This window comes from Bubalus kerabau, chromosome 7, assembly GCF_029407905.1.
Source record: "Bubalus kerabau isolate K-KA32 ecotype Philippines breed swamp buffalo chromosome 7, PCC_UOA_SB_1v2, whole genome shotgun sequence".
In the NCBI taxonomy this organism is placed as follows: domain Eukaryota; kingdom Metazoa; phylum Chordata; class Mammalia; order Artiodactyla; family Bovidae; genus Bubalus; species Bubalus kerabau.
The window spans coordinates 20019053-20046153 of NC_073630.1; the positions used below are offsets into that span (position 1 = coordinate 20019053).

The 27101-nt window shown below is 38.5% G+C and overlaps 1 long non-coding RNA gene and 1 other non-coding gene across 4 annotated transcripts in view; both read left to right on the forward strand.

Annotated features, from left to right (window-relative positions):
• Nucleotides 1-3413, forward strand: part of LOC129657502 (uncharacterized) — a 54204-nt gene extending 50791 nt beyond the window's left edge. For all 3 annotated transcript variants that reach the window (XR_008716776.1, XR_008716774.1, XR_008716775.1), the window contains one exon: nt 2959-3413. This is a non-coding gene — a long non-coding RNA (uncharacterized LOC129657502). The remainder of the gene's footprint in view (nt 1-2958) is intronic.
• Nucleotides 3414-26789: 23376 nt separating this feature from the next.
• On the forward strand, nt 26790-26896 carry LOC129658248 (U6 spliceosomal RNA). Its single transcript, XR_008717341.1, has one exon. It is a non-coding gene; the product is annotated as a U6 spliceosomal RNA (small nuclear RNA).
• Nucleotides 26897-27101: the final 205 nt, after the last annotated feature.

The following is a 27101-nucleotide window of genomic DNA, read 5'->3' on the forward strand; positions in this document are numbered from 1 at the left end:
TCTAGAAATCATTAAGGAATAGATTAATATATTTGACTAAATAAAAACTAAGGACTCATGCAAGACAAAACAAATACTTCAAATAAGATAAAATACAACCAACTAACCGGAGAAAAATTGTTTGTAATATATATCAGTAAAATTCTGATTTCTTTAATATACAAAAAACACTTGCTAATCAATTTTAAAAAAGCAACCACATAAACAAAAATTGACATAGAGTATATATGTCATAGACTTATAAATAGATTTAACATATTTTATTTAACAAAGAAATGATGCAAGCATAAAACACAATCTCCTTGCTACTGCTGCTGCTAAGTCGCTTCAGTCGTGTCCGACTTTGTGCGACCCCATAGACGGCCGCCTACCAGGCTCCCCCGTCCCTGGGATTCTCCAGGCAAGAACACTGGAGTGGGTTGCCATTTCCTTCTCCAATGCGTGAAAGTGAAGTCACTTAGTTGTGTCCAACCCTTAGCGACCGCATGGACTGCAGCCTACGAGGCTCCTCTGCCCATGGGATATTCCAGGCAAGAGTACTGGAGTGGGTCGCCAGTGCCTTCTCCAATCTCCTTATGAGTCTTAATTCTAGTAGGTAGGCCTGATGCTCAGCTGGTAAACCCTTGTAGGGCTAGACTAGTTGCTTATGACTGATGCCCTATCTGACTGATCAGAACTCACACCCTTTCTAGTTATAAAATATCCTCTCTGCTAGTACAGGATTGACAGACAATAAACCAATAAATTTCAGAGTTTCTCAACCTTTGTGGTATTGACATTCTGGGAGAGATAGCTCTTTATGTCAGGGACTGTCCTGTACATTGTAGGATGTGTAATAACATCTCTGGCCTCTACCCACTACATGCCAGCAGTAGCAGCTTCTTCTCTCCAGTTGTGAGAACCAAAATTGCTTCTAGACTTTGTCAAATGCCCCTGCCCCTATTGACAAACACCAGTATGTATAAATGCCGGGTAGAATATTAGGAAAAATTATAAAGGAAAATAAAGTTGGATGAAGAGAGGCAGGTGCTTCTTTCAATGGGGTAGTAGGATAAGAGCCATCTGAAAAGATGACATCTGAGCAGCAACTTGAAATGAAAAAATCATCCCGTTTTATTAGAGGGAAAAGAATTCCAGGCAGAGTGAATAGTAAGAGCAAAGATTCTGAAAGCTGAACACGTCTGGCCTTGGTAAAGAATAGCAAGAAGGCCACCAGTTGGAGCAGAGGGAGACAGAGAGAGTGGGGTTGATAGACAAGGTCAGAGAGGAAGACATGAGGCAGATCTTTTAGAATCTTGTAGGCCATGGTGCATGTTCAGTCACTTCAGTTGTGTTCAACTCTTTTTGACCTGGGGACTGTAGCCCGGCAGGCTCCTCTGTCCATGGGATTCTCCAGGCAAGAAAACTGGAGTGGGTTGCCATGCCCTCCTCCAAGGGATCTTCCCAACCCAGGAATCAAACCCATATCTCCAGCGTCTCCTGGATTGCAAATAGGTTCTACACCCACTGAGTCACCTGGGAAGCCTAGGCCATGGTAAGAACTTCAATTTTACTTTGGATAAAATGGAAAATGAAAGGAGGGTTTTTAGAGACGACTGATGTAATCTATCTTATATTAATAGAAAAAAAGGGATAAAAATAAAAATCTTATGAAAAAATAATCAATTTCAGCTGTAATTAATTGAAAGGAGTTTAAAAAATTGATATACCATTTTTTTTCCACCTAGGATATTCAGTTCAGTTCAGTTCAGTCGCTCAGTCGTGTCCAACTCTTTGCGACCCCATGAATCGCAGCACGCCAGGCCTCCCTGTCCATCACCAACTCCCGGAGTTCACTCAGACTGACGTCCACTGAGTCAGTGATGCCATCCAGCCATCTCATCCTCTGTCGTCCCCTTCTCCTCCTGCCCCCAATCCCTCCCAGCATCAGAGTCTTTTCCAATGAGTCAACTCTTCGCCTGAGGTGGCCAAAGTACTGGAGTTTCAGCTTTAGCATCATTCCTTCCAAAGAAATCCCAGGGCTGATCTCTTTCAGAATGGACTGGTTGGATCTCCTTGCAGTCCGAGGGACTCTCAAGAGTCTTCTCCAACACCACAGTTCAAAAGCATCAATTCTTTGGCTCAGCTTTCTTCACAGTCCAACTCTCACATCCATACATGACCACAGGAAAAACCATAGCCTAGGATATCAGCAAAGATTAAAAAGTTGAAACATCTAGTGAGAGTGAATCTTGAGTGGAAAAGGAACATTCGTCTGCTTTTAATGGATGTAAATTTGTACAACTTCATTAGAAGACAATTTGTTAATGCCTATTAAAATTTAAAAATTGGTGCAGTAACTGCATTTAAAAGGAATTTAACACATAGATCTACTCCACAAATGTAAAAAGTCATATTATAAAATTACTTCTTGCAGCACTGTTTGAAATACTAAAAACTCAATCCATGTTCAGTAGCATTGGATTGGGTCTGTGTGTGCGTGTATTGGTGCTGAGCCTTTTTAGTCATGTCTGACTCTTTGGACCCATGGACCATAGCCTGCTAGGCTCCTCTGTTCATAGAATTCTGCAGGCAAGAATACTGGGGTGGGTTGCCATGCCCTCCTCCAGGGGATCTTCCCGACCCAGGGATCAAACCCACATCTCTTATGTCTCCTGCATTGGCAGGCAGTTTCTTTACCGCTAGCGCTACCTGAGAAGCCCAGGATTGGTTGTGTAAATTATAGCAAATCCATATAATAGAATCTAAATAGACCCACATGGAAAGATCTCCAAAATAATTGTTAGTTTAAAGAATAAAGTTAAAAACAAAAGCAGCTTATAGTATAATTCCTTGTTATGTAAAAGAATTAAAAAGCCATATGTGTGTTTGCTCTAAGGATATTCATTCTCTATGTGCGTGCGCATGTGCTAAGTTGCTTCAGTCATGTCTGACCCTTTGCAACCCCATGGACTATAGCCCGCCAGGCTCCTCCGTCCATGGGTTTCTCCAGGCCAGAATACCGGAGTGTGTTGCCATGCCCTCCTGCAAGGGGATCTTCCTGACCCAGGGACCAAACTTAGTCTCCTGCATTGCCAAGCCACTAGCGCCACCTGAGAAGCCCTCATTCTCTATGTATCTGGTTCTAATTAACTGATTTGTTCCTTCTACTTGTCACTGAACATAATACAAGATGATTACTAATGATTACTAATTCCTTTTACTTGCCTGCTTGATTTTTAGAACTTTATTTTATGTGTGTATATATATATGTATATATATTTACATATATATATAACACATATAGGGTGACTCTGCTTTTTTAAGGTATTATATTCCTTACATTTATATTTTAATATAATTTCATAATAAATATAATGGTAATTCTCAAAGTAGAAATTGTTTTTACTAGTATATGGATAGAAAATTCTGGAGGGATACATGAGAAACTGTTAACAATGGTTATCTCTAGAGACTAGAACTGAAAGTAAGTAAGTTAGGAGATTTTATATTTCATTTCATATCTCTATTTACTCATTTAAGTTTTTTATCATGTGTATATTTTATATAATATTCCTAATAATTTAAATTAAAACAAAAAAACACAATATTCTAGAACACCAGCTTTGAACTCCTATCTTCCAGGCCTGTCTCCCTACATTCCTAATGTAGGAAATGATAACAAATTTGGTTTTCCTGGTTTTTATTCTCAATTCTCTGACTCTATTTGCATTTTGTCTGGCTCTTGTTTCTCCTAGCTCTCCAGGTAAGCACTTCATATGATCTAACCTGTGGTTCATCTGCTTGCTTAACTGGCACCCAAACCTGTAAGAAGGTCAGACCAAAACTTCATAAACTTGAAGAACAAGTAACATTATCACTTAGGAAAAGTGTTAGTCACTCAGTACTGTCTGATGCTTTGCAATCCCATGGACTATAGCCCATAGGGCTCCTCTGTCCATGGAATTCTCTAGGCAAGAATACTGGAGTGGGTAGCCATTCCCTTCTCCAGGGGATCTTCCTGACCCAGGGATTAAACCCAGGTCTCCTGAATTGCAGGTGGTTTGTTTACTGATTGAGCCACCAGGGAAGATGGCCCAAGATATTGTTTAAAAAAAAGTAATATTTAATAAAATTGACTTCATTAAGATGCTCAATAACTGTATTAGATCTAATTTAGGGTTAAAGATAAAAAACTGGTTGTTATTGTTGTTGTCATGCATTTATTATAAAATTGTAAGATTACTATGGATCTTTTATGGTTTAAGGCTGGGTGAACAGACACATACCTAGCTCATTTTTACTCGCACCATACAACAAGCATAACAATTACAGAACAGCAAGTGAAATTGGTAATTGTTTCCTTCCCAGCCTTCAATGTGCCACAAAGTCTAGAGAATATAAGGGAGTATTATTTCAGATTGACTTGAGCCATATGTAGTTTGCAATGCAGAATTTTTTATCCATATATTTCAGACCCTTCTCCCCTATGGTTGGTTTCCCCTCACCATTTTTAAAGACCACTTTCTTGGCCATTTACTCCCACCTTTCAAGTCTGTGTTGAATACCTTTCATCTCTGTTACTATGATGGTTTACCCTGAGTTGTTAACACATAGCCAGTAATAAATGATGGCATTCCTGACATTTTCACAAGGAATAAAACAGTGTATATAGGCGTACATGTCAGTTTTTTGATGTCCAATTCATTTCATGCTTTTCCTAACCTTTATTTTTTACCTTTATAACTGACATCTATTTCTGAGCAGAGTTTTCTATATTAAAACTTCCTGATTTGTTGACATCTTCTGGCTGAGTAACTGTCAGATTCCCATTTGGCCTTTATACTTGCTTCAGCTCCAAGTAGATAAACACTAAAGGGGGAAAAAAAACCAGAACTAGCCTAAACAGCATTTTTTTCCTACTCTGCCAATGTCAGTGGTAGTATTGCAATTCCAATTAATAAATGTGGTTTGCTACAGCCAAAACACACTTATTATTTTTTCCAGTAATTATATTAAGACCATATTAAAATAATTATTCAGGTACCCTACTCCTTAAAGACAAATGAGATTCTATAAAACTGTCTGGAAAGCTAATTTGGTGAAATCCTTACTTGATATTTTAATTACAGAATTAGAGATATTACCATGAAAAATGACTTCTTCAATGGCCTGGATCAAAAGCTTTCTGGAAAGAAAAGATTGCTATGCCATCATTATTGTGGTTTGCTGGGCCCTGTCAGATAATGACATTCCAGAGCATCATTACACCTAGTGATCCACTCGTTGCCTTCCAGTTTTGAACATTTGAACAGATTGTAGCAGTGCCTTCTCTACTTCATGATCTACCCTTCCGTTATTGCCTTTCATCACAAAATCTTAATTACTTTTTTTTTTGCCAGAGTATGTTCAGGTTCTACATAGAACCCATCTACCGCCTACGCTTTTTTTTTAAACCTTTTATTTTGTATTGGAATATAGCCTATTAACAATGTGGTAGTTTCAGGCACACAGTAAAAGAACTCATCCATACATATACGTGTATCCATTCTCCACCACACTCCCCTCCCATCCAGGCTGCCACACAGCATCAAGTAGAGTTCCCTGTGCTATACAGTAGGATTATCTCCTATGCTTTTGAAATATGTTGTGGACCTGCCACATATGACTAACATGTGGTGTATTTCTTGGGATTTTTTATTTGTATAAAATAAGAAATTATTTGTACTAAATAACATATTAAGTTTCATATACCTTCACATCAGTTCAGTTCAGTACAGTCTCTCAGAAATGTCCGACTCTTTGCGACCCCATGGACTGCAGCACGCCAGGCTTCCCTGTCCATCACCAACTCCCAGAGCTTGTTCAAAATCATGTCCATTGTGTTGGTGGTGCCATACAACCATCTCATCCTCTGTCATCACCTTCTCCTCCTGCCTTCAGTCTTTCTCAGCATCAGGGTCTTTTCCAATGAGTCAGTTCTTTGCATCAGGTGGCCAAAGTATTGGAGTTTCAGCTTTGGCATCAGTCCTTCCAATGAATATTTAGGACTGATTTCCTATAGGATGGACGGGTTGGATCTCCTTGCAGTCCAGAGGATTCTCAAGAGTCTTCTCTAACACCATAGTTCAAAAGCATCAATTCTTCAGCACTCAGCTTTCTTTGTAGTCCAAGTGTCACATCCATACATGACTACTGGAAAACCCATAGCTTTGACTAGACCGACCTTTGTCAGCAAAGTAATGTCTCGGTTTTTTAATACACTGTCTAGGTTTATCATAGCTTTTCTTCCAAGGAGCGAGTATCTTTTAAGTTCGTGGCTGCAGTCACCATCTGCAGTGATTTTGGAGCCCAAGAAAATAAAGTTTCTCACTGTTTCCATTGTTTCTCCATCTATTTGCCATGAGGTGATGGGACCAGATGCCATGATCTTTGTTTTTTGAATGTTGAATTTAAGCCAGCTTTTTGACTCTCCTCTTTCACTTTCATCAAGAGGCTCTTCAGTTCCTCTTTGCTTTCTGCCATAAGGCTGGTATCATCTGCACATCTGAGATTATTGATATTTCTCCCAGCAATCTTGAATACAGCTTGTGCTTCATCCAGCCTGGCATTTCGCATGATATACTCTGCATATAAGTTAGATAAGCAGGGTGACAATATACAGCCTTGACGTACTCCTTTTCCTATTTAGAATCAGTCTGTTTTACCATGTCCAGTTCTAACTGTTGCTTCTTGACCTGCATGCACATTTCTCAAGAGGCAGGTAAGATGATCTGGTATTCTCATCTCTTTAAGAATTTTCCACAGTTTGTTGTGATCCACACAGTCAAAGGCTTTGGCATAGTCAATAAAGCAGATGTTTTTCTGGAACCCTAATAATATATGAAGTTTCATATATTTAATAATAATGATGCTATCTACTGTCTACAATGAATAATATTTCATATATGATAATCCTTACCATTAGTGTATAAAATATGATATATTAGCAATGGAACTTTAATAAATATTCAGTCAGTTTTAGAAGGACTGCTAATGAAATATGAAGATATTTTATCTATTTTATCTAAAAATATGAAGATCTATTTTATCTAAGATATAAAAGGAAAACACTGCAATTTTACTTGCTAGCATGATGTTTGTCGGGAATTAATAATAATTCTATTTAGATTTTAATAATATTATTGCATAAGAAGTATAAATATTTTTAACAATTAAAAGGTAGGTTCTTAAAGAAGATATATGTATTTGACATGTGGATGGAAAGTTTCTTAAAATCTAATTTTAACTACCTGCCTTGTAACCTGTGTGTGATGAAATATAATTATTGATGATTACTAATAAAAACTCATCAATTTCTTGCTTGCTTAATAGTTATACTATCAGCTCAACAGAGAATAATTATTTTAGACATTATTGTTAGACATTAAATTTAGTTTTTTTTATTTACAAGTTTTATGAAGGGCTTCCCTGGTGGCTCAGTGGTAAAGAATCTGCCCACAAGTGCAGGAGACATGGGTTCGGTCTCTGGGTTGGGAAAATCCCCTGGAGGAGGAAATGGAAACCCACTCCAATATTCTTGTCTGGAAAATCCCATGGATAGAGGCACCTAGCAGGCTATACAGGCCATGGGATGGCAAAGAAGTCATACACAATTTAGCAACTAAACAGCAACAACAACCTTTATGAAACAGGGTCTCTGAAACTAAAAATAAACACAAAAACATGATTGTGAGCACATCTTTTCCTCTATATGCCTCATGTATTTTCTTCTGGAGCTTCTTTTGAAGTTGTGAGTGTCAAAAGATAGAAGAAGAAAGCAATAGAAAGAAATCAAAATTTCACTACAGCTGTTTAATATCATTATAAAGTCAATTCACCAACTTAAAAAGAACAGTGATAGGAAATGTGAGAAGAGAGATCAGATAGAATAAATTAACAGAGGTTTGAATGAAAGACTAAGAAACTTGGATTTAATTCTATTAATACAAGTCAAGGAAGTCAGTGAAATTTCCTGATCAGAGGGTTGACATAATAAAAATCATCTTCTCAAAGATTAATCTGCAGTTCTGTCACAAATTAACAGGAGGATATAGGAATCTGGTTATAGCTGTTAGAGGTCCTCACTGCCCGAAGTAAAGTAGTTATTATGTAGAAGCAGATAGCATCTAAGAAATATTCTAAAGGAGAAATGGATAGAGCTTTACAACTGACATGGATGAAAAATAAGAATGAAAGATAAAAGAAACTCTCAGGCAACTGGCTTATTTATTACGGCAGGAAAGCTTACAAATATATATGTATATTTTTATGTAAGGACATTTTTTTTAAGAAAGTCATAGCCACCTATAGGATAGTAGTTCTAACTTTAAAATCTAATGATGGAGAGAAATACCTAATAACAAACAACTGCCATTAACTCAGTAATGCTTTTAGATGAAATTGTATCCTATGAATCACAATAGCATATGTCTGTTTCCACAGGATATAGCTTGACTCTTCTGCATATTGCCACTGATATGAATGCTACCCTAAGGGTTGTGCAGGGCACAGTCTATACCGTCTACCCTAATATACACAGTGTTTGTGACTATAGCATCTACACATTTTTGGAAATAGTTAAGCAAAACTGGAGGAAACCCATTTATTCAGTTGTCAGTTACTATCTAATTCAGCACGGCTTCATGGATTCTTTGCAAGGACTCCTTAATTTCCCGGGGGACCGTCATCCATAGATCAGTTACCAATAGGAGGAAGAGAAGCAGGAGGATTATTATATTGTTGCAAACAGTGATGGGAAAGTTCAGAGAAGGAAGGACTCTTCTCCCCACCAAATCTCTGGTCTCTCTGCTTTCTAAGATAAAGTATGAGCTAAGACTTATATACTGTATGTTAGTTTCCTAGGGCTGCTGTGAAATTACCACAAACTTGGTGACTTAAAACAACAGATATTTTTTCTGTCACAGTTTTGGAGGCCAGAAGCCCATAATCAAGGTGTCTATAGAGTCATGCTCCCTCTGAAGGCTCTGGGGAAAAATCTTTCTTGCCTCTCCCAGGCTCTGGTACTTGCCAGCAATCCTCGGCCTTCCTTGGCTTTTAGCTGCATCATTCTACTCTCTTTCTCTGTCTTCACACAGCATTCTTTGCGTGTCTCTATGCCTTTTCACTTCTTCTTCTAAAGACACTTGATTGGATTTAGGGCCCTGTCTAACCCAATATGACCTTATATCAAAATCATTAACTAATTACATTCTTCAAAGACCCTATTTTCAAATAAACTTCCACTCTGAGGCTCTGGATGGACTGGAATTTGGGGAGAACACTGTTGAACTCACCACACATCCCTACTAAAAACCTAAATATGTCACAGACATGCCCTCACATCTTTTAAAGAAACCAGTGCATTTTTACAATCCAATATCAAGGACTTTCCTTGTGTCTCAGCTGGTAAAGTATCCACCTGCAATACAGGAGACCTGGGTTTGTCCCTGGGTTGGGAAGATTCCCCTGGAGAAGGGAAAGGCTACCCACTCCAATATTCTGGCCTGGAGAATCCCATGGACTGGAGAATTTCATGGAGTCACACAGAGTTGGACACAACTGAGCGACTTTCACACTCACACACTCACATTTCATTTTTACAGTTGCTGAGTTTTGCAAAGGTAAAGATGCAGTATATTCTGATTCTGAAGCTGAAATAGGAAAATAAAAGCCACAAGGCTACAACTGGGAGTAGGTTAAAGCAAACGTGTTTTGATCAAACAAAACAGCATAAGGCATTAAAGAAAAGGCAAGGTTTTTGAGCTCCTGCTTTAGCCTCTTGAGAACACAGCCTTCCCCTGAGTGGTGACTTTTACATGTATACATCTCCCTACTAGTGTTGACAAATCCTGCTTTTAATTCACCATGAAGGAAGGAAATGAAGGAAAGAAGATAGGACATAATTCCACAAGCTTGTTATCTGACTTGCTTTTCATTGAACAAAAACCTGTTTTGTGTTCTTAATTGATGTTTAAAATGTACAATTAGTTGCTATCTTGATCTTTCTTTCTCTAGTTCAGCTTATTCATTCACTGAAGCCTGATTGGAATATTTTATTTAAAACACTCTGATTATTTATTAATGTAGAATAGAATGGGTAGGATTTTTAAAACATTAATTTATAATTCTTTTTGAAGTTTGTATAAAGTTTTGGGCTGTAAAAAATCCACCACAATTTTTTTAACATGAATTCTTTATCCTTCGTATATTTGTATAAAAAATAGAAAACGGTTAAGTAAGAATTTCAGATTTATTAAACTAGCTTTGTTCTTCCTCTTTCTTGCTTTTACATTTTTATGTAGCAAATTAAAGGGAAAATTGCATTACTATAGAAATTCAATAACCTTTTCCTTTTCTTATCTTTGCTCAGTCACTCAGTCTTGTCCAACTCTTTGTGACCCCATGGAGCCTACCAGGCTCCTCTGTCCATGGAATTTCCCAGGCAAGAATACTGGAGTGGGTTGCCATTTACTTCTTCAGGGGATCTTCCTCACTCAGGGCTCAAACCCACATCTCCTGTGTCTCCTGCATTAGCTGGCAGATTTTTTTTTTAGCCACTGAGCCACTTGGGAAACCCTTCCTATAAAGTACTAAATTTGTTCTCCTGTCTAATTTAAATAATAACAGAAGAAATTTATTTAACCAGAGTAATAGGGTCTATTGGTAAAGAGATGTGTAAAACTCTGCCCCTGCCACTGATGTGCTGAAGAAACTAGTGATAAAAAAAAAAAAGTACTGTGATGATGCTACAGTGTGTGATGTTTACATACTGCTTCGACATTATGGAGTACAAGTTGGTCGAACAAGACTTCTCTGGGAGATGACATTTGAACTAAATCTGGAAGGATAAAAAAGACTTTGCCAGGCAGAGTGCATCAGGGAATGATGTTCTAGGCAAAATAAACAGCTGTGCTAATTCATGGAGTATGTTGTGTTCAGACGGAGAAGGCAATGGCACCCCACTCTGGTACTCTTGCCTGGAAAATCCCATGGACAGAGGAGCCTGGTAGGCTGCAGTCCATGGGGTCGCTAAGAGTCGGACACGACTGAGGAACTGCACTTTCACTTTTCACCTTCATGCATTGGAGAAGGAAATGGCAACCCACTCCAGTGTTCTTGCCTGGAGAATCCCAGGGACGGCAGAGCCGGGTGGGCTGCCGTCTATGGGGTCGCACAGAGTCGGACATGACTGAAGCAACTTAGAAGCAGTTGTGTTCAGAAAATGATAAGAAATTTATGGTGTCTAAAGAACCGAGTTTGTGTAGCAGATGGAGCATAGCAGGAAATGAGGACAAGATGAAAAAGCAAACTGGGAACAGGTTATGTGTAGTAGGGATAAGATTTGAGAAATACTAGATCACTCCATTGTAATGTCCCCATACAAGCATGTTCGTTTGTGTTCTTGCCCTTCCAAAGTCAAGCCATGATATTTACCATGCCATGGTAGGGGAAATACTGTAAAATAAAATAGCCTTTGATTAGCTTGAGGTCTCAAAGCAGGCTTTCTTAACTTTTTTAGGAAGACAGTAATTGAGAGAGCCAGGTTTTATAAGAGGGAGAAAAGGAGTTCATAAATTCCTCAGTCTCCCCTCTTAATATTTCAAAAGCCAGCCTATACAGTTTGTGTAAGGCACAGTCAGTAGAGGCAGAAAGGTTAAATTGGAAGCAACTTCTCCTTTCAGTCTCGAGCATTATCTCAAAAGACAAGAAATAAGAAGAGTGACCCCTGGAAGATGTCTCTCTCCTCTTTCCTCCGGGTTTCTGCTTTGAGACAGCAGAAGGACTGCAGGTAAAGGTGGGACATGAGAGAGAGAAGGGCATTTATCTGTTTGTTTGTTTGCCTATAATTATTTTCTTTTTAAAATTTGCATTTTATGTTGGAGTGTAGTTGATCTACAATGTTATATTAGTTTCAGGTATATAACCACGTTCTTCCATTATACTGACACATATAACCATTCTTTTTCAGATTTTTTTCCCATACAGATTATTACAGAATATTGAATAGAGTTCCCTGTGCTATACAGTAGGTCCTTGTTGATTATCTGTTTTATATATAGTAGTGTGTATATGTTAATCCCCAATTTCCTAATTTACCCCACATTTCTCCTTTGGTAACCATAAGTTGGTTTTCAAAGACTGTGAGTCTGTTCTTGTTTTGTCTATAAGTTCATTTGTATCATTTTTGTTTTTTAGATTCCACATGTAAGTGATGTTCATATATTTGTCTTTTTCTGTCTGACTTACTTCACTTAGTATGAAAATGTCTAGATCCATCCATGTTGCTGCAAATGGCATTATTTCATTCCTTTATGGCTGAGTAATATTTCATTGTGTACATGTACCACATCTTCATCCATTCCTCTGACAATGGACATTTAGGTTGCTTCCATGTCTTGGCTGTTGTAAATAATGCTTCAATAAACACTGGGGTACATGTATCTTGGGGTCGCAAAGAATCGGACATGACTGAGTGACTGAACTGAACTGACATGTATCTTTTCAAACCACATTTTTTCCAGATACATGCCCAGGAGTGGAATTTCTAGGTAATATGGTAGCTCTATTTTTGTTTTTTTAAGGAACCTTCATACTGTTCTCCATAGTGGCTATACCAATTTACATTCCCACCAACAGTGCCGGAGCATTCCCTTTTTATACATCCTGTCCATCATTTATTTTTCATAGACATTTTCATGATGATTGTTCTAGCTGGTGTGAGGTGATACCTCATTCTGGTTTTGATTTGCATTTCTGTAATAATTAGCAATGTTGAGCGTCTTTTCATGGCCTTCATGTGACAAAAGGGCATTCAGAAATATTGAACCAGAAATTATTAAGACCAAGGACTTTGGACCTAGAGACTCATTAGAAGAGTGTTGGGGAGGCCCCTGGCCTGGGAGAGCCCTGCCTTTCACTCAGTACCATGTCCATGGCATGGGAGTGTGTAAGTGGGAGTATATAATGGCCACATAAACCCTGAGGCACATCTCCTGGCTGCTCATGGCCTATACATGAGCTGCCGCATCCCCAGAAGTTCATAAATGCTTTATAGAGGAAGTCTGAAAGTGCTGAGAGTGCCAGTAGACCAGCATAGCCTGGAATCACAGAAAGAATACTGTGAGAGTACCCGAAGGCCCTGGGCAAATGACCAGGCCACAGTACTGGATGCCACCACATCACCCCCAAAGTTGTACCTCGGCACTCACTAGTCCACAGTGAATACTCATCCAGACTTGTCACAGCAGAAATAAGCCAGCCATCTAACTAAGCTGTTTTTTTGAGTAGCTAGATGTTTTGATGTGAGGAAACAGAAACGAATAAGACAGGCAAACATTTCTGAGGAAGTGATATTTGACTTGAGCTGTAAATTGTGAGAAGGAGGCTGTACATGCAGATCTGGGGGAAGGTCTGAAGTGGGCTATAGGACTGTGAATGAGGAGGACAGTGGCAAGAGAGGTGGTCAGAGAGGGAAGCAGAAGGAGAAGACATAGGCAGGGCCTTGTAGTCCTTGGTAGAGAGCTTGGATTTTATTCTGATTCCAGTGGGAAGTCATAAAGGGAAGTGACATAATCTGGTTTACCCATCAGAAAGACAATTCAGGATGCTGTGTGAAGGACTGACTGTAAGGGACAAAACAAGGAGACTAGAGAAACTGAGTTATAGCCCCAGAAACAGTACATATCTGAAAGTACAGTTAATAGGGCTTGCTGATGGATCGGATTGAAATGTGAGGCAAGAGAGGAGTGGGGACTGTTGGTTTGAGCAATTGGGGTACAGTAGCCATTACTGACATGGGAAAGTTTGGTAGGAGATGAGTGAATTTGGGGAGAGGTGGAATCAAGAGTCTTGTCTTGGCAATGGTGAGTTTGAGATGCCAGTTAGGCATCCAAGTGGAAATGCCAAGTTGGGAGATGGAAATATGATTCCAGAGCAGCACAATTCAGGACTGGAGATGGAAGGTCAGTCAACAGATCATCTGCAGCATATAGATGGTATTTAAGCCAACAGTCAGGATGAGACCATATAGACAGAGAGCAAGGACTCCTCTCCTCACCACCACAAGATCCTTTACCACCCTCTCTTCACACTTCAGAGACTCTTAGAGAGTAATAGTGGAAGGAGAAGCAATCTGAGACATACTGAGCATCCTGTAAAAAACTATAGAGTCATCCAAGTGGATGTTTAAAATTATTTTACTGGATTACATTTACAGGTTTAGATTAAAATTTTTACTTTCTTTTATCTACTACAGTGTAAGTAAGAACTTAACAGATCAGCCCTAGAGAAAAATAAAGAAATTTCCTTTTCTTTGATCATCTGAATATACTTTTAATACATCTGATATATCATCTTCATATGTAGTTTTAAGCCCAATAATTCTCATGATAAATATTCGTCCTTGTTCAGTTCAGTTCAGTCGCTGATTTGTATCCAACTCTTTGTGACCCCATGGACTGCAGCAAGCCAGGCTTCCCTGTCCATCACCAACTCCCGGAGCTTGCTCAAATTCATGACCATCGAGTCAGTGATGCCATCCAGCTATCTCATCCTCTGTTGTTTCCTTCTCCTCCAGCCTTCAATCTTGCCCAGCATCAGGGTCATCTCCAATGAGTCAGTTCTTCGCATCAGGTGGCCAAAGTATTGGAACTTCAGCTTCAGCATCAGTCCTTCCAATGAATAGTCAGGATGATTTCCTTTAGGCTTGACTGGTTTGATCTCCTTGCAGGCCAAGGGACTCTCAAGAGTCTTCTCCAACACCACAGTTCAAAAGCATCAGTTCTTCGGTGCTCAGCTTTCTTTATAGTCCAACTCTCACATCCGTACATGACTACTGGTAAAACCATAGATTTGACTAGATCTTTGTTGGCAAAGTAATGTCTCTGGTTTTTAATATGCTGTCTAGGTTGGTCATAACTTTTCTTCCAAGGAGTAAGCATCTTTTAATTTCATGACTGTACTCACCATCTGCAGTGATTTTGGAGCCCCCCCCCAAAATAAAGTCTGTTACTGTTTCCATTGTTTCCCCATCTATTTGCCATGAAGTAATGGGACGGGATGCCATGATCTTCGTTTTCTTAATGTTGAGCTTTAAGCCAACTTTTTCAATCTTCTCTTTCACTTTCATCAAGAGTCTCTTTAGTTCCTCTTTGCTTTCTGCCATAAGGGTGGTATCATCTGCATATCTGAGGCTATTGATATTTCTCCCAGCAATCTTGATTCCAGCTTGTGCTTCATCCAGTCCAGCATTTTGCATGATGTATCTGCATATAAGTTAAATAAGCAGGGTGACATACTTGACATACTCCTTTCCCAATTTGCAACCAGTTTGTTGTGTCGTGTCTGGTTCTAACTTCTTCACCTGCATGCAGATTTCTCAGAAGGCAGGTCAGATGGTCTGGTATTCCTATCTCTTTAAGAATTTTCCACATTTTGTTGTGGTCCACACAGTCAAAGGCTTTGGCATAGTCAATAAAGCAGAAGTAGATGTTTTTCTAGAACTCTCTGGCTTTTTCTATGAACCAGTGGATGTCCTTGTCCTTGTTACTCTTCTGAAATGAAATTCAAGGATGATAAAACTGACCAACACATGGTTTAAAAATCCATATGATATTTAAAGTTATATATAAGAGAAATAAATAAAAGTAACAAAATAAAATAACATGTATTTCAATATGTCAATGCTTGGGTACAACTTCACTGGAAAACATGAAGCAGTCAGATGCTTACATCTATATATAGGCTCACCATAAATGTGATAGCCACAAGTGAAGATGTGTTTCTGGAAACTCAGATACCCCAAGCAGCATCCTCCATTAGTGTTATGAGTCTCAAAAATGGCAAACAACTTTAGTAAAATTTTGATCAAAACTGATACTTCTCTAAATTTACACAATGCTTCCATTCCTATAAAACATCTGTTTAGATGCTTATACAAGTTTCCCACTTAACATGAATCTCTTGGGGGACATTTAAAAAATATGCAGAATATGAAACAATTTTTTATTAAGGAAGACGGTCCATACATTGGAGAACATCTCTCCTCCCTGGTCCCTGCCCAGTGAAGGTCAGTAGTACTACCAATCCTCATGACAATCAAAAATGTGCTCACAAATTTGCAAATATCCCTAGGGAGCAGTATTACTCTCCTTGAGGACCACTCTTAAAGTGATATAGGCTATTTTTTAGGTTAATAAAGAGCCAATGAAAAATTATATGTAGCAAGGTATTCACACACCAGTGGTTTGGAAGACAGCCCTCAATGGCATTGTACAGATTGAAATAGGTAGAAATTACTGGCTCAGAGTTCATTAGGTGGCTGTTGCGGTATTTCAGATAATAGAAAATAAAAGCCTACATTAAGATCATGGCACTACAAAGGTAGAAGAATCAGAATCTGGAGACAGTCTAAAGCAAAATGAAAAAAAAAATTGAAAGTCAATTATATGTAGATTGGGTAAGAGAGGAACGCAGAATGGCTCTGAGCTTTCTAATTTGGGAGATCAGATAAGTGATAACACCATTAGCCATATTAATGAATACAAGAAGAGAAACAGATTGGAAGGACAAAAGGCAGAAGCTAAGTTAAATTTCATTTCATGAATATACAGCTTGAAGAAGCTGCAAGACATTTTTCGCTTTCACCCAATTTACTACCATCAGTTCATTCAACAAGGATGCATTAACTACCACACAATAGTATATATACTTGTTGGTTACCATACACGTACCTGTCATTGGATTTGTAGCTGTAAGACAGTCATGCTCTCTGCCCTCAAGAAGTCCACTATGTAATGAAAAAGTAAGACATTTCAACCAAAAATTACACACATAATTATCTGATTGTAATGAGAGTTGGTACAGTTGTGATAAATACATTAAAGAATTGGGCATGCAGTGAAAAGTTGACCTAATTAATCTAGGCAAAAAGGAGATGGCTCCCCCACCACAGATGCTCTAGTTATTTTTATGCCCTCCAGCTTCTCAATCACACTTCTTAATGTCACTCTGCATTGCCAGGGTATGACATGGGTTGAGAATTATTAAAATGACCGATTGTTCAGTGTCCCTGGCTATTGTCTTCTTGTGGTCTCAGAGCCAGGCTGGCAACCTTTATTACCCATTGTGGCTTTCATATGAGAATCAGATCAGATCAGATCAGTTGCTCAGTCGTGTCTGACTCTTTGCAACCCCATGAATCTCAGCACGCCAGGCCTCCCTGTCCATCACCAACTCCCACAGTTCACTGAGACTCATGTCCATCGAGTCAGTGATGCCATCCAGCCATCTCATCCTCTGTCGTCCCCTTCCCACCTCATGCGAAGAGTTGTCTTTTCCAATGAGTCAACTCTTCGCATGAGGTGGCCAAAGTACTGGAGTTTCAGCTTTAGCATCATTCCTTCCAAAGAAATCCCAGGGCTGATCTCCTTCAGAATGGACTGGTTGGATCTCCAATACCCACAACTAAACTCATTGCGGGGAAAAGAAAATATTCCCTGATCCCAATCTGATTTTTTCTTACCGAACACCTCTAACTTTGGGTTGGATCTGAGAGAATAACTTTTTGACGTCTCATATACATACATGGACCTGGCTTCTCATAGCTGTGTCCCTATGGCAGATAACTGTCAGGTAATCATGTACAGATTTGAAGACTGGACCATAAAGAAGGCTGAGCACCGAAGAATTGACACTTTTCAAACTGTGGTGCTGGAGAAGACTCTTGGGAGTCCCTGGGACAGCAAGGAGATCAAACCTAAAGGAAATCAACCCTAAATATTCATTGGAAAGACAGGGAAGCCTGACATGCTGCAATGATGGGGTCGTAAAGAGTCAGATGCGACTGAGCGACTGAACAACTATACTTAGGAAAGTCTACTTGTCTCTCAAAGTCACCTCTCCCACCTCCCCAGAAAACTCCACCTCCACTTTCCCAATTCAGATGGACAACCTACAAGAAATCTGGTTCAGAAAAATCAAACAGGTCCTCTTTCAGAATCCTTGTGAGTGTTTGTGGCAGCAAGCAATAAGATCATCTGACACCCGCTAGACCCCAAAAGCGACTCAATCCCAAGGATATCCTTACTTACAAATGTGAAGAAAAGCTGTTGCAGCAATTTCTGTTGCAGTGAGACAAAATTTCTATTATAATCAGAATAAAAGGGGAGTTGTAACATAAACTTTAATGAGTATAAGACTCTGGGGATGAAATAAGTTTCTTCCTAAAATCTGGCTCATAACATCTCTCTTCACTCCATATTAAATTGGCCAGAAGTCATAGCATCAACACAGAGAAAATATGAAAGGTTTTCCATGTTTTAAAATTTTCACTGCAAAACTGTGTTTTAAATATAATTTTAATATAAGTTACTGCTGCTGCTGCTGCTGCTAAGTCACTTCAGTCGTGTCCAACTCTATGTGACCCTATAGACAGCAGCCCACCAGGCTCCCCCGTCCCTGGGATTCTCCAGGCAAGAACACTGGAGTGGGTTGCCATTTTCTTCTCCATTGTATGAAAGTGAAGTTGCTCAGTCGCTACTACTTTCTAACTCACAATTTGAAAAATCTGTGTTTATGTGAACTTCTGTATGTTGCCCCAGACCTAAACCATAGTTAACACATATACACACACACGCCCACTTTTTTTAATAGAAACAAATCTAGAATATTATCCAGAGAAGGCAATGGCACCCCACTCCATTACTCTTGCCTGGCAAATCCTATGGACAGAGGAGCCTGGTAGGCTGCAGTCCATGGCGTCACTAGAAGTCGGACATGACTGAGCGACTTCACTTTCACTTTCATGCATTGGAGAAGGAAATGGCAACCCACTCCAGTGTTCTTGCCTGGAGAATCCCAGGGACGGGGGAGCCTAGTGGGCTGCCGTCTCTGGGGTCGCAGAGAGTTGGACATGACTGAAGCGACTTAGCAGCAGCAGCAGCAGAATATTATAATCCAGGTTACATTGCAAATAAAAAATTTAACATCTATCTTTTAAAGACATCTTCTCAGTTTTACAAAATCATAAATTCATAAAGCCCCAGTCATTCTCCAAACACATGGTAACTCTGTTAAGAAGACATAGGTAGTTAGAAAATTTGTAACATTTTAATTAAATTGTGTTTCCAGAGGTGAAAAAGGCAGTTTCGCCTCTATTATATGCTGTTTTACTGTCATCATCAGCAGTTTGAAGACCGTAGACACAGAGTCTCTATGTAGAAGATTTAGTGTCTATGGAACATCTATAGGAGAGTAATTCATTTGTGCTAGAACATTAAGTACCAAAATACTCCTCAACTATTTTAAATAAATGGAAATAATACAATGGATATGTATATATTATTATATTTTAATTACAGTTCCAATGAAAATTAAACCAGTTGCATCTCTGATGTTAGGTGTGCTATTTTTAAAAAAAAATATTTCTCTTTCAGTTACAATGATGAATATGGAAAATATTGAACTATCTTAATAATTGGGGTCAGAAAAGAGCTGATGATAGATTCAAATCCTAGGGTACATATTTAAACAAAGCATATATAAATAATGAAGTCTTACTTAGCTATAATCTCTTTGGGAGCATCTTTATAAATTCAGAAATGAGGACCTGGAAAACACAAGCTGATGCAATATTCTGAAAAATCCTCCAGGGAAAAGAACATCTACAAAACAAGCATAGCAAATGAATCGTATTCAAGAATTTAAACCAAAATGTTAATGCTAAAAGAGCAATACAGGATCATGAAAGTAAAATTATTTCACATTATCATTTTAAACCATTCTCTCTGTTTGGGGACTGCAGTAATTACTTTCAAGGATATATTCATTACTGGGAAATTGAAAGCTATAGTTATTTTGTCTTGTTTTTTTAAAAAAAGTATTGCTTTTATAATAGCATTTGATTTAATAAAAGTGATGAAACTAACACCTGCCACTGTACCCCAAAGCGTGGTATTATTTTAAAAGTTCCCTCTTTAGCTACACTGACCTGAAAAATAATAAGGCAAGTTTAATGTTCATGATAAACCCCATGAGATTTGAGAATATTTTATGAATATGAAAGCTCCTTTGAGAAACATTTGCATTTTCCCACTGCATAAAAAAAAAAACAAAGCAAATTGCAAATGAGGTAGAAAGAACTTAATTAAAACATTTTACCAAATTTTAATTCTCAAGTACTTACCGAACCATCATGATAATATTCTCATTGGCTGGTTAACATAGAAAAAGCCTCTTAATTTTTAATTTTAAGTAGATCCTTGAGAGTATAAATGATCCTCACCCTAAACTTGATTTATAGATTAAAATGTTAAAATATGATAATTAGGATACCTTCTGAATTACTAGTAGAAAGTAATCACTGTGATGTTTTATGTTTTAATGTATCCAATGGAAAAAATACTTCTGTGAATTCAGCAAGACATAAAAACTTATAATAATTTCTGTAGTTGAAATTCTTACACATTATTCAGTACTTACATACCATCTTTTTGCACTAATATACCTAACAGAGTACATACAAAATTTAGAATCCTTGATAGAATAGGAAGAACTCTTATAAGTTAACTAGTATTAAGGTAGATGAAATAATGATCCCCCAAAGATGTCCATGCCCTAATCCCTAACACCTTTGAAAATTAGGTTACATGACAAAAGAGCTCAGATCATGAACTCCTTCTTGCAAAATTCAGACTTAAATTGAAGAAAGTAGGGAAAACCACTAGGCCATTCAGGTATGACCTAAATAAAATCCCTTACGATTATACAGTGGAAGTGAAAAATAGATTCAAGGGATTAGATCTGATAGACAGAGTGCCTGAAAAACTATGGACAGAAGTTCATGACATTGTACAGGAGACAGGGATCAAAACCATCCCCAAGAAAAAGAAATGCAAAAAAGCAAAATGGCTGTCTGAGGAGGCCTTACAAATAACTGTGAAAGAAGAGAAGTGAAAGGCAAAGGAGAAAAGGAAAGATATACCAATTTGAATGCAGAGTTCCAAAGAATAGCAAGGAGAGACAAGAAAGCCTTCCTCAGTGATCAGTGCAAAGAAATAGAGCAAAACAATAGAATGGGAAAGACTAGAGATCTCTTCAATAAAATTAGAGATACCAAGGGAACATTTCATGCAAAGATGGGCTCAATAAAGGACAGAAATGGTATGGACCTAACAGAAGCAGAAGATATTAAGAGGTGGCAGAATACACAGAAGAACTATACAAAAAAGATCTTCATGACCCAGATAATCATGATGGTATGATCACTCACCTAGAGCCAGACATCCTGGAATGTGAAGTCAACTGGGCCTTAGGAAGCATCACTACGAACAAAGCTAGTGGAAGTGATGGCATTCCAATTGAGCTATTTCAAATCCTAAAAGATGATGCTGTGAAAGTGCTGCACTCAATATGCCAGCAAATTTGGAAACCTCAGCAGTGGCCACAGGACTGAAAAAGGTCAGTTTTCATTCCAATCCCAAAGAAAGGCAATGCCAAAGAATGCTCAAACTACCACACAATTGCACTCATCTCACACGCTAGTAAAGTAATGCTCAAAATTCTCCAAGTCAGGCTTCAACAGTATGTGAACCGTGAATTTCCAGATGTTCAAGCAGGTTTTAGAAAAGGCAGAAGAACCAGAGATCAAATTGCCAACATCTGTTGGATCATTGAAAAACCAAGAGAGTTCCAGAAAAACATCTATTTCTGCTTTATTGACTATGCCAAAGCCTTTGACAGTGTGGATCACAACAAACTGTGGAAAACTCTTTAAAAGATGGGAATACCAGACCACCTGACCTGCCTCTTGAGAAATCTGTATGCAGGTCAGGAAGCAACAATTAGAACTGGACATGGAACAACAAACTGTTTCCAAATAGGAAAAGGAGTATGTCTTGGCTATATATTGTCACCCAGCTTATTTAACTTCTATGCAAAGTACATCATGAGAAATGCTGGACTGGATGAAGCACAAGCTGGAATCAAGATTTCCAGGAGAAATAATAATAACCTCAGATATGCAGATGACACCACCCTTATGGCAGAAAGTAAAGAACTAAAGAGCCTCTTGATAAAAGTGAATGAGGAGAGTGAAAAAGTTGGCTTAAAACTCAACATTCAGAAAACTAAGATCATGGCATCCGGTCTCATCATTTCATGGCAAATAGATGGGGAAGCAATGGAAATAGTAACAGATTTTATTTTGGGGGGCTCCAAAGTCACTGCAGATGGTGAGTACAGTCATGAAATTAAAAGATACTTATTCCTTGGAAGAAAAGTTATGACCAACCTAGACAGCATATTAAAAAGCAGAGACATTACTTTGCCAACAAAAGTCTAGTCAAATCTAAGGTTTTTCCAGTAGTCATGTACGGATGTGAGAGTTGGACTATAAAGAAAGCTGAGCACCAAAGAACTGTTGCTTTTGAACTATGGTGTTGGAGAAGACTCTTGAGAGTCCCTTGGACTGCAAGAAGATCAAACCAGTCCATCCTCAAGGAAATCAGTCCTGAATATTCATTGGAAGGACTGATGCTGAAGCTGAAACTCCAATACTTTGGCCACCTGACACAAAGAACTGACTCATTGGAAAAGACCCTGATGCTGGGAAAGATTGAAGGTGGGAGGAGAAGGGGACGACAGAGGATGAGATGGTTAGATGGCATCACTGACTCAATGGATATGAGTTTGAGTAAACTCCAGGAGTTGGTGATGGACAGGGAAGCCTGGTGTGCCACAGTCCATGAGCTAGCAAAGAGTCGGACACAACTGAGTTTCTGAACTGAACTGACAAAAGGGAATTAAGGATTGAGGTTGCAGATAGAATTGACATTGCTAACCTGATGAATTTGTGGTGTGGAGGTTATCCTGCATTACCTAGGTGGGCCTAGTGTAATCGCAAGAGTGCTTATGAGTAGAAGAGGGAAGCAGAAGGGTCAGAATCAGAGAGAGATTTGAAGATGCTATGCTGTTGGCTTTGAAGATGGAGGAAGGGACCACAAACAATGCAGGCAGCTTCTAGAAGAAGGAAAAGGCAAGGAAATGGATTCTCTCTGGAACTTCCAGAAGGAATGCAGTCCTGCTTAGCACCTTGATTTTAACCCAGTGAGGCCCATTTCAGACTTCAGACCTTCAGAACAGTAAGAAAATAACTCTGTGTTGTTTTAAACCAGTGTGCTTGTGGTAATTTGTTATAGCAGCAATAAAAAATTCATATGCCTGGTTTTACAAACAGGAAATAAAGAGTTAAAGTGACAGTGTTTTCTCATTAATGGAAAATGTCAGCTAATATAAAGGGCTTCTTATTTATAGGCCTAAAGGCTAAGCCACTTACAAATGATGAAAACTATTAAAAGTATAAGGAAAAAATTAAAACAAAGATATAGCACAATTGAAGGGCTGTACCATGTATGCAATGAATAAAAACGAGGAGGGAAGCATCATGTGGTCAACAGTACTGTGGAGAGTTATGGCAGATTACCCAAAGAACTAGACAATCCGTTCTTTTAACTTGAGAGTATAATATTTTATGGATGTACCTGACATTTTTTTGGAACTTCTAGAACCAAATGAATGGTCTTGATAATGATACCGTAAAATAAAGCTTTTACCTATGAGAAGCTATGAAACATATGAGAAGATTATGCAACCCAGTGTATAATTTCTTTTCCACACAAAGGTTGCACAGAACAACTTACCATATCAGCGAAAAAGAGAGTGTAAGGAGAGAGAATCTAATGTGCTGTTTTTCTCATCTTTTTCTGGTGTAGAGCAAATATAAAATATTAGGCTTTGAAAGAGTGTTGAGAGATTCACAGTCAAGATGACACTGGTAGTTCAGGTTTTCATGTACTCACCCAGCACCAAAAATAATCAGTAATATGTATAAACATTAAGAGAGAAAACCAAGAAACGCCTATCAGACTCAAACATAAATCTCCATGGATAAGAAGCAGAAGAGAAATGCCACAAGCTCTGCTGGACTCTAAATCCAAAAATAAATGTTGGTGACTAGAATTTGCTTTCTGAATGTATGCCATGGAAAGTGAAGGGCTGAAACCGCATCCACTGATCCGAACTAAATTGGGGTGACACTCACTTCCTAAAAGGTAAATGAAAAATCATGTTGTATCTGCTGCTCTGCATCTGGAGCTTCAAGCCTAGGCACAGAAAATAATAAGCATAGCTCTTTGACTGTGAAGAAAAGCAAGTCATCAGCTGGCTAGGTGAACAAAACTGCCCTCTTCATCTCTGAAAGTATCACTATTTAATTAAGATTTCATAAACTTTCTAATTACCTAGGTTTTCTTAACAAAACTAGAATATGTTTGGAGAATGACTGGGTCTTTATGAATCCATGATCTTTTAGAATTGAGAAGATGTCTTTAAAAAATACAAAGATGGGGCTTCCCTTGTGGTCCAGTGATTAAGAATCCGCTTTGCAATGCAAGGGAAACTGGTTTGATCCCTGGTCTGTGAAGATCCCACATGTCTCAGGCAACTAAAGCCTGTGCACCACAACCACTGAGTCTGTGTTCTTGAGTCCATGAGCCTGCGACTACTGAATCAGCAGCTAATGAGCCCCTGTGCCGCATCTACTGAAGCCCACGTGCCTAGAGCCTGTGCTCCGCAACAAGAGAAGCCACCACAGTGGGAAGCCTGTGCACCACAGGAGAGAGTGGTGAAACTAGAGAACTTACTGAACCATGCCGTGCACAGCAACAGAGACACAGTGCAAACAAAAATAAATATCCTGCTCAGTCATGCCGTCGTGTCCAACTCTTTACAACGCCATGGACTGTAGCCCACCAGGCTTCTCTGTCCATGGGATTCTCCAGGCAGGAACACTGGAGTGGGTTGCCATTTCCTTCTCCGAGGGATCTTCCCAACCCCGGAATGGAACTCGAGTCTCTTTCATCTCCTGCATTGACAGGTGGATTCTTTACTGCTGCGCCACCTAGGATCAGCACAAATAAGTAAATAAGTTACTTAAAAAAAAAAAAAAAATTTAAACTATGGTTGCCAAAGGGGAAAGGGGGACAGAGAGGGATAAATTTTTTTGATTCCACATAAAAGTGATAGTATAGAGTGTTTGCCTTTGTCTGACCTTTTCACTAGCCGTGATACCCTCTGGGTCCATCCGTGTTGCTGCAAATGGCAACATTTTGTTCTTTTTGAGTGCCTGGGTGGTATCCCACTGTGTGTATGTATATATCTATCTATATGTCAGGGCTTCTTTGTCCATTCACCTGTTGGTAAACACTTAGGTTGCTTTCACATCTTGGTTATTGTGGGGGCTGTTGCTCTGAGCACTGTGTGCATGTATCTGTTCAAATGAATATTTTCATTTTCTTCTGGTGTATGTCCAGGAGTGAAATCATTGATCATATGGTGGTTCTCAGTTCAGTTCAGTTGCTCAGTCCTGTCCGACTCTTTGCGACCCCATGAATCACAGCACGCCAGGCCTCCCTGTCCATCACCAACTCCCGGAGTTCACTCAGACTCACGTCCATCAAGTCAGTGATGCCATCCAGCCGTCTCATCCTCTGTCGTCCCCTTCTCCTCCTGCCCCCAATCCCTCCCAGCATCAGAGCTGGTGGTTCTAGTTTTGGTTTTTTTTTTTTTTTTTTTTTTTTTTTTTTTTTTTTGAGGAAGCTCCAGTATACCCTTAATTTGCAACATAAAGCAAACATAACATCTCCTTTCAGGGAAAAGTTTCAATAAATTTGCTTTCAGCACACATATGAAGTATTAGTTTTCTGAACTTGTGATTCTTTGGCTAGGTTGCTTTCTGGGAATCCAACCACATTGTTTAGACGTCTTACTTTGTGACTCATGGGTCTCTTACATCATTTTCTTATTTTGCTTCTTGATACATCTTTTAGTCTGTATGTATTCTGATCCAACATGAATCTCACTGTTACTCTTATTTATTGAGTCTAATCTGCTTTAATCTATTTGTTGAATTCTTTATTCTTTGTTGAATCCTATTTCTGTGCATTTCTTTTTTAGATTTAATTTTATCATATATTTTCTTGAATATATTATTCATAGCTATTTCAGTGTCTGGAAATTTTAACATCCAGATAACCCGTGGGTCTTTTAAAAATATCTAGTTTTTCTCTTGGCTATGATTTTTTATTGAATAGAATTTTTACTGAATGCTGAAATAACTTGTCCCCAACCTTTTAATCTGTAATATATTCTTTCTGAGTAAGACTTTGAAGTTCCAGTTCAATAATTAAATCACAATGTCCCAGTATTATACCAAAAAAAAAAAAACCAACTTAAACTTACAGTTGCCAAAGAGGAAAAAGGGAAAGGGAGGGATAAATTAAGGGTATGAACAGATTCACACTACTGTATATAAATAGATAATCAACAAAGATTTACTGTATTACACAGGAAACAATCTTCAATATTTTGTAGTAACAGATGGAAAATAATCTGAAATATATATATGTATATATATATGAATCATTTTGCTTTACACCTGAAACTAACACAATATTGTAAATGAATTATGTGTGCGTGTGCATACTCAGTTGTGTCCAACTCTTTGCGACCCCATGGACTGAAGTCTACCAGACTTCTCTGTCCATGGAATTTTCCAGGCAAGAATACTGGAGTGAGTTGCCATATCCTTCTCCAGGAGATCTTCCCAAAGCAGGGATCAAACCCTTGTCTCTTATGTCTCCTGCTTTGGCAAGCAGATTCTTTACCACTGCACCACCTGAGAAGCCTATACTTCAATAAAAAATATTAATGAAGCACTTACTTCAGCAGCACATATACTAAAATTGGAGCAATACAGAGTAGATTAGCATGGCTTCTGCACAAAGATGACACATAAATTTGTGAAACATTCAATATTTTTTTAATTAATGAAAATAAATTTAATTACTACTGACTATAAAAAAACTTACTACTTTTGTATTTTAAAAAAATCAAGCAATCATAAGATTGGAGAGTACAATTATGGATAATTGAAGCATGCTAAGATTGTTCTGTGTTTGAAAAATAAAAGCACCAAATAGGTTAAAATACGTAAGAAATATTTATAGTTAAATGTAATGCTGAAA